Here is an 8,028-nt window from a genome sequence, read left to right as displayed (position 1 = left end):
TCCAATCCAGGATCATATTATTTAGTTGTCATCTCTTAAGCCTCCTTTAGCCTATGACAGTTCCTAAGCCTTCCTTTGTCTTTCTAGACCTTGACATTTTTGAAGAGTACAGCCTAGTTATTTTGTAGAATGTCCCTCAATTTGGGTTTATCTGATGTTGCCTTGTAATTAGATTCAAGCTCTGCATTTCTGGCAGCAATACCATTGAAGTGATAATAGTATCCACAGTGGACTACAGTGGGAAAAAGGGAGAAGGACATATATTGGTTTGTCCCAATATTGGTGCAGCTGGCTTTGCTCATTAGGATAAGGTGGTCATTGGCCTTTCTTCTCCACTGTGAATTTACTATTTTCCCCTTCTTGAGCAGAAGTTACATGTAGGGAGATGCTATGTAACTATACTGTTCATTCTCACAGTGTGCCCATAGTTTAACATCCATTGATGATTTTATAACTCCATCATGTGCTCTGTAATTGTCATATATATTATAAATATTAGATTTGACTGTAAAGAGCAATTGTCCCTTCTTCCCACTTATTTTTTTAAGTTTATTTATTTTGAGAGAGCGAGCGTGCATGCAAGCAGGGGGAGGGCAGAGAGGGAGAGAGAATCCCAAGCAGGCTCCATGTTGTCAGCACAGAGCCTGATGCAGGGCTTGATCTCAAAACTATGAGATTATGACCTGAGCCAAGATCTAGAGTCAGATGTTTAACCAACTGAGCCACCCAGGCACACACAGACATCCCCACTTATTTTTTCACTCAGTCATATCAATATGGGCTAATGAGCCCATAAATAAATAAAATGTTATTCAATGGGTTATAATCTAACACTATCATAATATATTTTGATATTTAAATTGCCTCAGATTTGGCCATTGGCAATCTCATCAAACCAGGTCCTGTTGGCATTGTAACAGCATTTTGCGAGCAATTCACTTGAGTAGAGAAAGACACTGTTTGATATGGCTCTATGCAGTATGAAGACTTCTCCTGAGACTGTCTCTGAGATGGGCCTTTAGATGTGATCTTCCTTTTCTACCAATAGAATGTATTGGTCCTTTCCTTCCTTTCCATTACCCCCGACCCCACAGCACCCCCACCCCCACTGGCTCTGTAGAATGTGTTGGAATACTGTCATTTTCAAAATGGCTCTCTGGATGCTAGAGACCTATTTAACAATTTAATGCTAGCATTAACGGACAGGTGTGGGTTAGAAGCAAATGAAGGCAGTAGAGTGCGAGGGTCACTAATTCCTGGATCCTTTGGGGAGATGGGTATATTTTTAAATTCTGTTATCAAGGCTAAAGTATAGTGTGTGGGATGCACACTTGGGTAATAATGGGGGCAAGGGCAGAGTATGATTGTGACAGGCACTTGGAGAGCTTGAAGGGTTCTTCCAGTGTCTGTTTCTTGACATGGGTGATAATTACAAGAGTGCCTTGTGATAAACTATTTGCTTTATGTGGTTAACTCTATCAACTTTATTTCACAATAAGAAGGTTAACAAACATATTAGGAAACCTGTTCTGAATCTCTTGGACAAATTGCACAGGGCCACATTCTCCTGGGGCAAATCAAGAACTTTTTCTCCAGTGTCCACTTACCCTCCTGTCAAAGCCTCTAGTTTGCCTCTGAGTGACATATGCTGGTCACACTGTCTCTAACCTTTTCAAACATAAGCTATGAGGTGTCTCTCTAAGAAGGTGCTCTTTCCCTGTAATTTCACCTGGATCACACACTAAGAATTAAGAGCAGATATGTGTGAGGATCCTTAGTTGGCTTTTGGGACCCTCCCTCTGTCACCTTGATGAATCCATGACACTTTCTTGTTAGGAGTATTTGGGTGTAAAGCGCTCATGTGATCTCTGCATAAGAATTCACCTCACCCTAGAGGCACCTGGGTGGCTCATTCTGTTAAGCATCTGACTTTGGCTCAGGTCATGGTCTTGTGGTTGGTGAGTTCAAGCCCTGCTTTGGGCTCTGTGCTGACAGCTCAGAGCCTGGAGCCTGCTTCAGATTCTCTCTCTCTCTCTCTCTCTCTGCCCCTCCCCTGCTCATGCTCTGTCTCTCAACAATAAATAAATGTTTGTTTGTTTTTTTTTTTAAGAATTCCCCTCTTGCCGGTGGGCCTTGCTCTGTTTTGCAAGGTGCTTGTGCACTATTTACATGTTCAGAGACTAAGCTTAGAGACATTTTCTAACTGAATCCCATTTTCCTATTTTCAAATCCCTAGAAATTTTTTTCTCCTACTTTCCTTCCTACTTCAAGAGCCTTTCAGGCATGTCCCACAGGGTTTTCATACTGTGATCTTCCCAAGTAAGCCTTGAAATGTTTACATCGTACAATAGAAACTAAACATTTAACCTTCACTCTGAACTCTGATTCTAATACCGTAGAGCTACTTTCACCCATTTAAAATGTGCCGTATCTTCTGGTTGCAGTCACCCCATTTGCTAGAATTACTCAGTGACTTTATTTTTTTCAATCCCGTGGCTCTTTTTATTGTTTGAGGCAGCCTACACATTGCTGCAAATTAGTTACTTATACTATTCCATACAGACTTACAACTTAGATCTCAGCCAAAGTTTTTCATCTGGTTCTGGCATCTGGATCAAATTCTTTATATGCCTTTTTTTTTCTTATATCTTTGAACACAATTCACCCAAAAAACAGATTGGAGTATGTCTTCTAATCCTGACAATCTCTCGTGTACCAGTGTCTCCAAAGACCCACAACCTCTAGATGGGGGTACTTCCCTCCAGGTCAGGCTATACCAGGTACTCACATTGTCCTAGTTCTAGGAGCCAAGCAGTTTGGGTTTTGAGTCACTGACTTTGTTACAGTGTCTTAGTAAGATTCTCTACTACTAAAATGGGGATGACTTTTAGAATTTATTTGGAGTTAACTTGGGTCTCATTTTCCATGAATATATTCTCCAGATTTCCTAAAGCTATGGCAGGACAAGCAATATCTTTATCTGGACTATGAGTGCTGTAATCCTTGCCCTTTAGCACAGTTGTGACTAACTCACCTGGTTTGGTGATGCTTCACTTCTTCAGTCAGTTGCTGGAAAAGTGTCAAGCCTGATGCAATTGCTTCATAAACTCGAAGCTGAACATGGGAGGAGATTTGAGACAAAGGATGGAATTTCCCTGCCCACACATTTACTCCTAGTCCAATTCTCCAATTTTGGGAAATGGTTGCAGGCCACAGCTTTCTCAAAGTCTCCAGCAGTGGACTCATTAGTGATTTTATATACAGATGTGGCATTTGAATCTTACTGCTTGCATTGTACATGAGACAGTAACCCATTTGGATTCTCAGTACATTTGGAATGCTTTTAGTGCTTGCATAAGAAACAAAGACATGCCTAGGATACCTTCTCAGAGTCAGAAGACGTAAGCCTTTCCACTTGAAATAGTTTGCAGGGGGTTATTTTAATTACATGAAGTGTCAGTCACCTTTGAGGTATAGCAGGCCACTATTTTGCACATAAATAGCATAGGAGGATCCGGTCAGTGGGTTATCTTTTACGCAGCTAATACCGTGTGCTTTTTCTGATGTAAACCTCATATGGTTCAAAGCCGCGGATTAAAGATATAAGGCCACTGCAATAACTGTGAGGTCATCTGGTCCTGCAATAGCTATAACCACAGCCCGTTAAGAAGAATCTATCAAAAGTCAGTGACAAGAAGAAAATCTTGAAAGCAAGAGAGAAGCTACTTGTCATGCATAAGGAAGGGATCCTCAACAAGACTAACAGCTGATTTCTCATCGGAAGTCATGGAGCCTGGAAGGCAGTGGATTGATATATTCAAATAGCCCTGATACACTTGAGAATAGTTGAATCTGTATGTAGGAATGACTTTCAATTGGAATGATTTCTGAGGGTAGTTGGATTACCATTGAACTCCCTTCTTTGCTACCAGAATCTGTTCAGCCTAAAAACCTGCCAATGGATATATCCCAATGAAACATCCAGCATCTATCTTATTTAGTTTATGTCTATTGTAAACATATTAGTATTATATAGTCTAGAGCTCTGAACCATTTTAATCTCTTTATCAACTTTGTTTTTAATCTTTTTTCTTTTAATGTTTATTTATTTTTGAGAGAGAGAAAGAGACAGAGTGCAAGCAGGGGAGCAGCAGAGAGAGAGGGGAAGACACAGAATCCTAAGCAGGCTCCAGGCCCTGAGCTGTCAGCACAGAGCCCGATGTGGGGCTCGAACCCACAAACCATGAGATCATAGCTGAGCTGAAGTTGGGTGTTTAACCGACTGAGCTCCCCAGGTGCCCCTCAACTGTTTTTAGAGTTAATATACAACATTCAGTACATCTTCTATCTTGGTAGAAGCTGTTTTACATGTCTTTGGAGTTGCAGTATATTAGATTCTACATTATCTAATCAGCAGTCAGAGATTTCACTGATAGTCTTCAAAATAAAAAGAAGAAAATGCATTTTAAAGATCTGTTTTTCTGAGGCTGGATGAGTGAGTCACTTAAGGGACCACCGTCAAAAAAGAGAAGTCTCAAGAAGATGGCTGCTTCCAAACCAAAGACGAGCTCAGTCATGGACAGTGAATTGGAGACAGGACACCCAGCGGGGGAGTTTCAAGCAGTATCTGAGGAAGGATTGAAGTCAGGGCCAGAGGTGCAGACAATAGTTGAAGTCTTGCAAACAGATCCACTGTAGGAAAAAAGGGGCAAAAGGACAACAATAGATGGTCACTGGTTGGCCACGTTTAGGAAGCCAGAAGAAACATCTGTGAAGGACAAAGAAGGAACAATCTGAAAGACAGGGTAGGTCAGTGTCAAAGTCAAGGGAACAGCTAATTCACACAGAAAGGGGTAGGCACTCAGATGTTAGAGATCGAGGTGAATATAAACTAAAAGAAAAAATCACTGGCAACTCTTGATCATCCCAAGGTTTTTATTTTATTTATTTATTTTTTTTTGCAATTGAATAACATTTTATTTTATTTTTTCAATATATGAAATTTATTGTCAAATTGGTTTCCATACAACACCCAGTGCTCATCCCAAAAGGTGCCCTCCTCAATACCCATCACCCACCCTCCCCTCCCTCCCACCCCCCATCAACCCTCAGTTTGTTCTCAGTTTTTAACAGTCTCTTATGCTTTGGCTCTCTCCCACTCTAACCTCTTTTTTTTTTCCTTCCTCTCCCCCATGGGTTTCTGTTAAGTTTCTCAGGATCCACATAAGAGTGAAAACATATGGTATCTGTCTTTCTCTGTATGGCTTATTTCACTTAGCATCACACTCTCCAGTTCCATCCACGTTGCTACAAAGGGCCATATTTCGTTCTTTCTCATTGCCATGTAGTACTCCATTGTGTATATAAACCACAATTTCCTTATCCATTCATCAGTTGATGGACATTTAGGCTCTTTCCATAATTTGGCTATTGTGGAGAGTGCTGCTATAAACATTGGGGTGCAAGTGCCCCTATGCATCAGTACTCCTGTATCCCTCATCCCAAGGTTTTTAAATAAATGTTTCACTCATGTGTATGAAGCTTACAACATTCTCATCTTCAGAACTGATGTTCTCTGCCATCTCTGATTAGGAATGACCTTGAACAAAGGCAGTGAAATAAATCATTATCAGCGTGGGAACAAAGTAAAGGGCATCACCTGAGCAAGTGAATAAAGCTCTTAAGAGAACCCCGGCTCCTACTGAAACTCTAAACTTATGCATTCATTCGACAAAACTATCTGAGGACCCACTGTGTGCCAGGCACCGGCCTAGGCAGTGGGCTACAAAGTGACAAGGCGCTTTTGAACTTTTAGTCTCAATTGGCATGATTATGTCTTAAGTATATGTGTTAACCTTATGTAAAATAAATCAGTTAATATTTTGGGAGATAGGGTGGACTAGAAAAGAAATACAAAGAAAAGAGTGAATCCCTACAGAGTTCTGAGAGGGGGAGAGGGTGACAAACTCCAGGCATGTGGGAGTGGTGGGGAGGCATAATTGGAAATACCCCATGGAAACGAGTTATGGAAAAGCAGTAGAGAGACAGTTCTTTGCAAAATAAATGCCCTCAGCATTTATGCTGACAATCTGTAGCATTAGAAAATAAGTTGTTTCAGGGTGCCTAGGTGGCTCAGTTGTTTGGGTGATTCTTGGTTTCGGCTCAGGTCCTGATCTCACAGTTGATGAGATCAAACCCTGTGTTGGGCTCTGCACTGACAGGCACAGAGCCCGCTCGGAATTCTCTCTCTTCTCTTTCTCTGCCCCACCCCCTGCTTGCTCGCTTGCTCACTCTCTCTATAAATAAATACATTTATACATACATACATACATAAACATTTTTTTAAAAAAGAGAAAGTAAGTTGTTTCTGGACACATGGGATTCCATAAATAAGGTTACCCTTGTCCCAGGTTCAAGTAGCAAGCTTGCAATCAGACCACGTTTCAAACGTTTGGATAAATCAGTTGTTTGGCACTAGAACACCATTTCTTGCAGAAGCAGTGGAGTAAATCTTCAGTCTGTAGCTGGGGTAAAGGTTGAGGGAATTCACATTTGTGTGTGTGGTCTGTTACATGCATTTTTAATTTATTCCCGCCACAATCTTTCACTGCATTTTACTCAGGAGGAAACTGAAGCCCAGAGAATAAAAGTAATTTAGGTGCCCAGGGTTAGCTAGTAAGTAGCAGAATACAAGCCAAACTACCATTTTCTCCGTGCATCTAGATAAAATGTTTCCCAAATTACGAACCAAAGGCCCATAGAGGACTCACCAGGATGGGCAGAACACTCAATTGGAGAATTTAATTGGATACTCCCAATAGGATATACAAATGCAGATTCCTGGGCCCCACCTAGTGAACCAGCCTCTGAAGGCAGCACTCCAGGAATCTCCAGGTTAACAAACATCTTAGGTGATTGTTATGAATGGGAAAATTCGAGAACTATGGAAAGGGTTTAGGAAAAGGCCACCAGCTAGAGTAAATTTACACAAGGTTTTGGTTGGCTAATAGCATTCCTTCTAAAAAGAGGATGATGATGATGATTAGTAATTCCTGATGGATCCGATTTAAGGTGTATTATTTACCACCCTGCTGGCATCGGCAGCTTTTGTTCGTGGGAGATTCTCTAAGGTCCACTTTCCAACCTGTTTTCAACTTCTTTCCTTTCTTCCACTTCTGGACCCAGAAACTCTCTCAAATAATAAAGTGGATTTGGTGTCACTGTCATTCCTTTAAGAACTCCCAATACTGGGGTCAGGAGAGTGGCAGGGCCAGCTGTGGTCCTTTGTAAAGCAGGGTCATTTGTAAGTCAGGAGTTCTTGATTCTCTAGCTGTTGGGATATTTGTCCTCATTTGCAGGCAACTCTATGATATCCCCCACCCCCCCGCCCCCGAATCTCCTGGATAAAATGCACATTTGCATTTAAAGCCACTTTGGGGAGCACCTGGGTGGCTCAGTTGGTTGAGTATCTCACTCTTGGTCTCGGCTCAGGTCATGATCTCACTGTTCGTGAGATCAAGCCCCACATCGGGCTCTCTGCACTGATAGCGTGGAGCCTGCCTGGGCTTCTCTCTTTCCCTCTCTGTCCCTCCCCTGTTTGCATGCTCTTTCTCAAAATAACTAAACTTTTAAAAAAATGTTTTAAAAAATTAAAAAAAAATAAGGCCACTTTGGATGTGAAAACCTTAATGATAATGGTCATTAATCAAAGATACAGCAGGAGGGGCGCCTGGGTGGCTCAGTCGGTTGGGCATACAACTTTGGCACACGTCATGATCTCATAATTCGCGGTCTTGAGCCCCGCATCGGGCTCTGTGCTGACAGCTCGGAGCCTGAAGCCTGCTTCAGATTCTGTGTCTCCCTCTCTCTCTACCCTCTCTCTCTACCCCTTGCCTGCTCACACTCTGTCTCTCTCTCTCTCTCTCAAAAATAAACATTAAAAAAAATTTTTTTAAAGATACATCAGTAAATACATTATCAATACCATGACAACTACAGCAGGAAGATGTAGTAAACCCAGGTTATATT

The sequence above is a fragment of the Lynx canadensis genome, chromosome C1, assembly GCF_007474595.2.
Source record: "Lynx canadensis isolate LIC74 chromosome C1, mLynCan4.pri.v2, whole genome shotgun sequence".
Classification (NCBI taxonomy): Eukaryota; Metazoa; Chordata; class Mammalia; order Carnivora; family Felidae; genus Lynx; species Lynx canadensis.
This window is presented reverse-complemented; position numbering follows the sequence as displayed.